We start from the raw sequence: 9,537 nt of genomic DNA on the forward strand, positions 1-9,537 counted from the left end.
TTAATGAAGACTCTGTTATTTTTAGAAACTCCCACCATGCTGTCAGAGAAAAGCTGATGTTGATACTTTTAAAGCATTCATGTCTTTTGATGTTTGAGCTAATAAATGGTAGGTCTGAGATCTCTAGATCCTTGCACAGTGCCTGTTCAACATCTAGCCAGGGCTCAACTAAGAAGGTATGTTTTAACCATTCTGAGATGAACTGAAGCCTGTTGGCTAAGAAGTATTGGTGAAAATTAGGCAGATCTAATCCTCCTCTATCCTTGGTTCTTTGTAGCGTTTTTAAGCTGATACGCGGGGGTTTATCTTTCCAAAGGAATTTGGAAATATATGAATCCAGAGATCTGAACCAATCTTGTGATGGTTTGTTAGGGATCATCGAAAATAAGTAATTTATTTTTGGCAAGATCATCATTTTTATAGTGGCGACCCTATAGATGGCACTTTCTTAAAGGGAGCTGGCATTTTCATAAGCTGAAGAAACACCCCGATGCACCATGCATGACAGCTAACAGAATTAGGCTTTAATTGATATGAGAGTTCTCCTATAAACCTGGTAGAGACAATGAAGAAGGCCAATGAGGGTTGAGGGGGGAATTAATTTGTAGAGCAGATGTTATTTACTGCCACCGTAGACAGAGGAGGGGAGCGTGAGAGGACCAGGAAGGTAGTGAGAAAGAATATTCATAATTTCAAATTTACATTTCTCCGCAGAGCCGATAAGGAAGCGTAAACAAAATCTGCAGTTGAGATCAGCCTCGAGGGACAGAGCAAAGACAGATTCTTTATGTGGGGGCTCAAAGTTTAGCAGTCTCACGAAAACAGTATTACAATAGGAATACTGAATCGAGCATGACTCAGGCTGCTAAGACGTTATAGCACATGTATTTCTTTGCCATAGGTAATTATGCAAGGGAAAACATTTTTCAGCCAACAGACGTATAGCATAATTAGCTGACTGACATTATGTAACAGTTCTCAGAATCCAATAAATCATTAGTTTATCAATAAATTGATAATTTTTTTTCTCCAGTGAAATAGCTGAAAAAGATTGCACCAGTTTGGAGCAAGCATTCAGACATAAGTGCAATTGCTTTGTATTAGACAAACTACAAAACCGCTGTTTTTATGCCCGCAAAATGTTAGTTGGAAGCTGTTTACTGCCAATGTTAAATGTCAGTAATAAACATTTGTAAACAGATTTGTATTCTTTGTCATTTGATTTACCGCAGTGGAAACATTTCTGCTTCAGCAGCTTTACATTTGCAGACTGTTGCACACATTGCAAAGCTACGTGAGAATATTCAAGTGTGTTTACTGTGGTAATGGCGCTTGAGTTCTGCTGTTCCTCACAGCTGACGCGAAGTGGTTTGGCGGGGTTTCTTGGTGAGACAGAAACAAGAGAAGAAATCAATGTTGTGTCTTTCAAAAGTGTTACTCATTCTTTGTGAATCATGCAGCGAGACATCCTCACTCGCTTCTTTTGTTTTCCTCGGTCTTTCTCTTTTTGCAGACTTTCTTTCTGCAAGTCATAGTTTCCTCTTTACTCTCTGCGTCTTTCTCTCTTTCACATGCACAAAGCTGTGTTCAGGAGAGATACACCTTTACATCTTGACAGCAGGCTTGAGGGTGCAGATGGAATTACACAATCTCACACACGCACACACTCACACGGACACACACACAGCAATCCAATTTGCCACAGTACACTGCTGAGAAACAAAGTCTGTCTTGCTGTAACTCTGCTAGTCGCCCTTTACCCCCTGTCTTGTGTTGACACACACGCACACACACACACATGCACAGGCACACACACACACAATCTCACAAGTTCTCAACTATAATGCCGCAAACACAGAAAAGCATGTGTGGCTGGGATCCTTCACACCCATCTGGTGCCCATACTGATGCTGACCTAAAGCCAGGTATACACTCTGCAGTTCCAGGCCTGCTGTCACAGACCAAATGTCTTTGGTCATATTTCCAAAATGACAGCCCTGCTCCGCAAAGTAACAAAGGTTCAGGGTTTGTTGTCACAACAGTTTTGTGACCAAAGATAGCCTGGAACAATATTCTGATAGTGTCAAAAATTTAGTATGACCCTCTTACAGTGTGACTGCCCCTATGACCTGCGGCTACTAATCAACCGTTTTGCCCACAGCAAGATATATTTGAGTTGAAGGAGCAGAAGCTTTATTTTTTATGATCTATCCTTCAGCTGTTGTAACCACGTATGACTGAAGTAACGAGAGGAAAACAGTAGTGTCTCTCAGCCAGTCTCTCATTATACATTATTATCATAAAGTGTGAATGCATCAAATATGATGCACAGCCAAGTTTATTAGATCCATGCTGTACATTGTGGTGTGTAATTAACTAAGCTCGCTGTGGTTTCACAGTCTGTAAGCGCCATAATGAAACAAATGAGTAACTGGTGACCCTAGCAACCCATATTTAATATAGATTTGTTTAAGTCTGTCCTTTTAACTAAACGTTCAGACATCAAATATCCAAAGAAACACATTCAGCATAGTATCTACTGTAGTGCAACCTTATATCAGACTAAACAAACATCTGTGTAGGTTCTCAGTCATTCAGGTCATGGTAGTCTTGAAAAGTAACTTGAAAAAGAAGACGACTGGACTTCTTTAAGTCTGTGAAGACATTTCACCTCTCATCCAAGAGGTTTCTTCGGTTCAAATAGTGGAGAGCCACGATATTTGAGCCCTACTGGAGGTTTTACAATGACCTGCCATTTATCACATGAGCCACACTGTGGGGAAAAAAAGGTGTGAGTTATTACCATCGCTGGGGGTTAAGGGGGACAACACTACAAAAAACCTTGCCTCACCTTTTCATTTGACCTGCAGAGGTCACCTGAAGCACTGTGGTTGAAGAGCCAGGGAAGAGTTCTCAAAACTGAATTCTAGGTGACTGATAGCTGATGTTGTGAGTAGGGCTGGGCTATATCATACTGTTCACTGTAATACTTTACATACATTATAATGGTATAATGTTAGGCAACGATAGGAAAATGAAATATCGCGATAGAATATGGGTAAAACGCGCATGTGCAGTGCCTTTGTTTTCATAAGCACATGGCGGAAAAGCATGGTGGCACGGTGGAAAATGAGGAGGGCGAAAGTGGATTGTTGAATGAAACGGATGAACCAGAATTGTTTTGTAAAAATGCTGCAACTTCAGTGGTGTGGAACAAACCAGTTCCACACCACTGAAGTTGCAGCATTTTTCGTCCGTCAGATACACAACAAAGCACTTTTTTAGGTAGAGCATGCTAGCGGGCCGTCGTTATTACCGTGTTTTTTTGAAAATCAATCCTTTGATTTTTCTGAAAATCGACAGTGCCCCTTATAATCCCGTGTATCTTATGTATGAATTCTGGTTGTGTTTACTGACCTCTAAACGATTTCATGTACTACACGGCACTCGAAAATCTGTCAAATGTTTCAGTACGACTTTGACAAGCTACGAAGCCGCACCGCTTGATGGATTGTCGGAGCATTACGGCTATCGTAGGCAGGAGCCTGGCGGAGTGATACGTCCTGTGCTTCAACATAATATTACCGTATTGTGTGTGCATAACCTCTTTTTAAGTTTTGTGGATATTATACATGGTTATGCTGAGGATATGCCGGCCAGTTTCCACTGGAAATGCCTTTTGGTTAAACTGTCAGCAAGGAATTTGCATTTGCACGGTTAAATTTTTATATAACTTTAATGCACATAAAAAACAGCTGCTTGTTTAAGTGAAAATACACTGATGGTTTTTTTTTTGCACTAATAAAGTTGTGGAGTTGTAAAGTATTTTGTCTAGTGTCAATTATATGGTCAGTTATATCGTTATCGCAAATATTCAAATGTATATCGTGATAAAAATTTTTGGTCATATGGCCCTGCTCTAGTTGTGAGTCACCGTTCTCAAACAGTGATGGCCATTCACAGTGCACATAGATGGTCTCCCTCACTCCTCTTTCAAACCATCCGTGTTCTCAGTCCAACGTGTAAACATTGGCATCTTTGAAAGAGTGACCTTTATGTTTTAGACGTCAAAGCATAAGCATGACATCAAATGCTGTCATGAGCCAAGTGTTATCTGTTAAAGGTCTAATTCCAAGCAAAGGATCACCCTCTGTATCCCAAAATAACATACTGTAGTGTGGCCATAACCCCTTTTTTTAATTTAAATACAAGTCTTTGTTCCTCCAAACCATGTGAACCGTCACTACTCTTATTAACAACATTATGACAAACTGTGCTAATAACAAAAAACTGTGCTTTTTCCCCTGGAGCCATAAAACACATCCCTCCTTAATAAAAATGAATGAAACATTTAATTACACATTATTGCATCAAATCTTTTCTTCTTCTTCTTCTTCTTCTGTAGACTCCACCAACAGTCTTGCTGTCGTTGTGGCTTAATTAAGAAACTCATTCAGCTCCAGCAGGAACCCCTTACTCAGTTACCCAGACATTTTACAACACAGTGGTGCACTCTAACAGCCTGTAGAAGGAAAAAACAGCATTGCTATAAATCTCAGAATAAAGTTTGAGAGTAAAACATAAATATTTAGATAAAGAGCAGCCAGGAGGGGAACAGATAAGACTGAGATAGTAATAAGAAGACAGAAGTGATCAGAAGGAGATAGAGTGGTGGGACAGTACTAGGACAAGGACAAGGTGTCTTGTCAAATCAGGGAGACATGCAAAACACTGCAGGACATCTACTCAGGGGAGTCTAGTGTGTGTGCGTGTGTGTGTAGGGGGGCAAACAGTCGGACTGGTACAATAAAAGAGAAATGCTGAGAACAGGGTGACCGCTTGAGAGCCTCCTGAATTATTTAGCTTCTTGTTCAACTTTTCAGCAGTACTATTTTAGCCTGTACGTGTCCCATTTTGGCCGGGACAGGAGCTTGGACTTGTGTATGCTGTAGATCTCTGTGTTTGTGTGAATGGGTGACCAGAGCAGCTCTACTGCAACAAAGGGCAAAAAACGGCTTCGTCCTCAACTAACCTTTTTCTAATTGTAATAGTTGTAATAACAGAGCACTGACAGGTCGAAAAGAAAAAATGGTCACCTGGACTTAGTGAGTGTATTAAAACTGAAGGAAAAAAAGAGCAATTGATGTGGAACAGGGCAAGAGACTGTGAAAGACTGAATTCAATCAGAGAGAGTCAGAGGCATGAAGAGAAAGTCTAAGACATTTTGGGCAGACGCAATGTTTTATTCCTTAGTTCTGCTTTTAAAGCGTTAGGCCAAGTGGTAGCCTTGGAGCGATTGTGGAAGTGCCAAAAACCGGAGCTCCTCAAATCGCCACTCGAGGATGACTCCAAAAGTGAATCATTCCAAAAAATTCTTCCATCTTAAAATTCCAGAAGAAAAGGACACATGTTTTTTCCTTCTTTATATAACTTTCTCATTTAAATTGTAATAAGGTTTAAAGTTTGAGAAGTGGGTGCCAACACTGTTGCTATAGCTATATATATTACTAACCAGTGACCGGGACCCTGTATTTGTATTTGTAATGTTGATGCTTTTTGAAGCATTTTTGTAAGCAACAACCGGACCAGTAATATGGGCTGCCCAATGGTTACGCACATTGACTGTCAATGATGTCTGCGATGCAGTTTTGGTGAGTGAAATTCAAATAAATTATCTGTATGTTACTAAGTAGGCCATTCCTGCACCTTCAATTAACGAGTATTATATTTGATTGGCAGTTTAATGCAATGCTGTCAAACCATTTAGCTTTTATGAGCTGCACTCGAGGCCCTTTTAGCTGATGCCACAGAGACAGTTTAGTAACCACATGATCCCACCTGCATCCATATTTTTCAGTCTTGACCTTATGATGCATTCATGGTTCAGATGTTTCATTGGCAGTATTTCCCCACCACAAAAGTGCAGTCAACATAGTCAGAGAAGCCTTTTTAAGTGAAGGTCATTTCAAACACGCCATTTGGCCCATCATTTTTCTGCTAGCTAAGGGGACAGCTGCTGTATTTTTGAGGGAAGAAAAACATTTTAATCTTGTGAAATTTTACTCTCAAAGATGGAGAACAATTTAAGAAAGAAAGAACGACAGAAGAAAAGTTGGTATTATTCTCTTGGGTAAAGGCTGCTCAGCAAGTGTCATCAGATAAACAACACATGCAGAGCTTGTGTCTAATATTCTTATTTATTTGCAGGGAGTTTTTCCTTCCCACTGTTGTCAAGTGGGTCATCTAATTCTTAGGGATTTCTTGTATTATTGCAGGATCTTTAACTTACAATATAAAACACATATAGTAAAATTGAATTGAATTAAATTAAATTAGGGAGTGATTTTTAGTTATATATCGGATCTGTACGTGACCTATTACTTGAGTTATCCTCGTTCTAAAACGTTTCTGAAAGCAAATTAAACCATAACAATCCCTGTGTTTTGGTAACGTTTATTCTAGGCAGTAAGTGGCGTAAAGGAATTTATTATTTGCGGACTGAAAGATAAAAAAATGAAGTATATCTAGGTAAATTAAAAAAAACGTCTTTAAAGTCCAGTGTTTTGTTATTGTACTGGTGATATCCATGAAGCCCTAATCTCTGAATACTTTTCAACATCTGGAAAAGGCCGATGCTCAGTCTGCTATAAAACCAGTGTCAGTGCCCATACCGAGCCACCATCAGTCTGGTGCATCCTTGCAGAAAACTACCTGCCTCATATATGATGCATTTCAATAACAAGAATACTCCCAGAGAAGCACTTCGGTTTCTCAGAAAACATTATGAGTGTAATACTCATCAGGTAAGGTCATCAAAAGTCATCAAAATCAATAGTTTTTTGTTGATCTTCTTCTACTTTCTTTTTTAAAATCCTGTATTCACTATTTAAGGATCAAGAGAGCAAATCAAAATGGGAATTTAGGGGGTTTAGCTAAGAGCAGCAGAAAAGTCATTATAATCTGTAAGCTTCCTTCTCTAGACATGAACATGTCATGTGCCTTCATTGCCTTCCAACAATGGATCAAGTATGCATCCATACTTTTCTTTTTTTCCATAAAAAACAATTCTTAGGTTGTTGAGAAGCTTGCCAGCAAACTTAAAATATGGAAATATTATTTGTATTTAATCATAGATGAACCAGGACCCAAGTTTTTAGCTTATTTGTTCCCCCTGTTGCAATCAGAAATAATGCTGATGTCCAGCTATTTGCATTAATCATTTAATATGGCTACATGCTGTGTATCACTGGACCTTGCTTTGTCCTTATCCAAAAATAAAAACAGTTGTATGACAGCTCAATAAAAGCAAACTATGAAGTCTGAATAAGATGGGCTATAACAATGATAAAACTGCTCATTCTTTTCAGTTTTGGTCAACACTCCTGCAATATTTTCAGAACTGTAAGAAACCAATACAGGCTCAGAAAGGCATACAAAGCCCACACAGAGATGTCTTGGCTAAGGAGGCTGAAATGTACAACAAATACCTAATATCTCTAATACCTCAGTCACAAAGGCTGCTGGTACAAATTTGTGTTCCCCGACTGGATGCTTGAGTGGTTGCTATAGACCTTTATCCCTAGTGAACTGCCCCCATTGCCGGTTTACATCGCACTTTTCACAGTTTCACAACTGTGTAGCAAAGAGTTGGCAGACATGTCCGCATCTTCCATGTATACTTTGGGCAGTTTCAAGGAGATGCTAAGCGGAGCTCCGTATACTAGCAAAACCATGCTGGCTCACAACTGCTTGCCAAATGGTTAGGGAATACACATTTGTCTAACAACCAGTGATTACCTGAGGGCCACTTTAGCAATGGGGCTTAGCAATCAATTTCACAGTGACTGACAGCAACCACTTGCAACCAGTATGGGAATGCTAATTTTCCCCTAGCAACCAGATGGTTGCCAACTAGGCCTCTGCAACCAGAACTCATGTGTGCCATGTCTGTGCAACTTTTCTCTAATCATCTTGGTTTATCTTGGTTTCATATTTTTTTATTTTGTTCTTTGATTTATGTGGCTTTTGGGATATGGTGTCGAAATACAGTGGAGGTGAATGGTGTGTAATTTGTGATACAGAAATTACAGCAGAAATTACACAGCTGCCATGAGAAATCCAAACAAAGGCAGCTATTGCCATAAACATTTACTCCACAAAATCAGCCATTACATGTTATTTTCAGTATAAACTAGTTCTACTGGAAAGATTTGCAGAGTATCCAGAGCAACAGCACCGCTGTCTCTGAAAAAGGCACATTGCTGTTTTACATTTTTCAGTGTATGAGGGTTGAAGTTTGAATGTGAAAATATTGCACTGAGTAACATACATCACTACCTGACATATTTTTCAGAAACAAGAGGGAAACATCCTGGATCATTCAATACCCAGTGATGACATGTGACATTTTGGATAGATTATGTGTTGCAAGTGTTTTCTTGGTATTATTGGCGAAAAGATGATGACACACTTACCACTAACTGTGACATTAAGCATCCTGTCTGTATGAATCCAAACATACATGCTTGAACTCCTGAATGTATTACCATTGTTTTTGTCTGTGATATCCAGAAGTGTGTTGAATCTATATATGTGTCTGTATGTGTTAGAATGTGTGCGATTACACCTGTAAATAGCTAAAATGAGGCTTTACACTGGGTGTATAAAGTATTATCAGTCCAGTTTTCAGCGAGTCCCCCCATTAGTCTAGATATGAGGGTGTGACAGTACCAGATCGCTAGGATCTATGGGTGGTAAAAATAGACTGCGAAGCAGCTGTAGCAATTTGTAGGCTGGTACCAACACAATCTGTCTGTAGTCACACTATCTGTCTGCAGTATGAGGGACACAGGAAGCACAGCATCCATAAATCATCCTTTAACTTCCCGGGTTAAAGAATCGATGGATACACCAAAGCTTTTATGTGGAGTTAAATTTATACAAACTAGTTCTTGTCAGCAATATGTCATTGTCTTATACTGGGAGAACTGGGAGTGAGCAGTGTGTTATCAGTCCAATTTGTAGAGCTTGTTCTAAGTCAGTCTGCTGCTTCTAACACTTTATTTTGAAAAGGTGACTCCACCATTACCAGAACTCTGTGTGAGTGTATTAAAAAACATGTAAACACTTCCAAAACTGGTAAAGAGATTGATTGATCAAAAGAGCTTGAAAAAAAAAAATACTGCTTGTTGTTACCACAAATTACTTGATTTTGTCCTTTTTGTTCTTTCTGCACATGTGAAAAATTCACCATCTTGGTGTTTTTCCAGTGACTTGGTGTTAATGTCGGTCCAAAGGACCAGTCACACTTACAAAGGGAAATGAATCCCACATGAGGCACTGAGGTTTGTGCCTGATGTGAAATCAAAAGTCTTTCTTTCCCATGCATTCACACCTATCACACGGCATCACACCATGACCACTGACCTGGAACAACATAAACTGTTCCTTTCTGTGTCTCTAACCAACAAAGAAAGAAAGAAAGTGTGTACATTATTGTACTTTATTGAGCCCCGTGGGGAAATTGCTCTCTGCATT

Source organism: Maylandia zebra, linkage group LG6 (genome assembly GCF_041146795.1).
Source record: "Maylandia zebra isolate NMK-2024a linkage group LG6, Mzebra_GT3a, whole genome shotgun sequence".
Classification (NCBI taxonomy): Eukaryota; Metazoa; Chordata; class Actinopteri; order Cichliformes; family Cichlidae; genus Maylandia; species Maylandia zebra.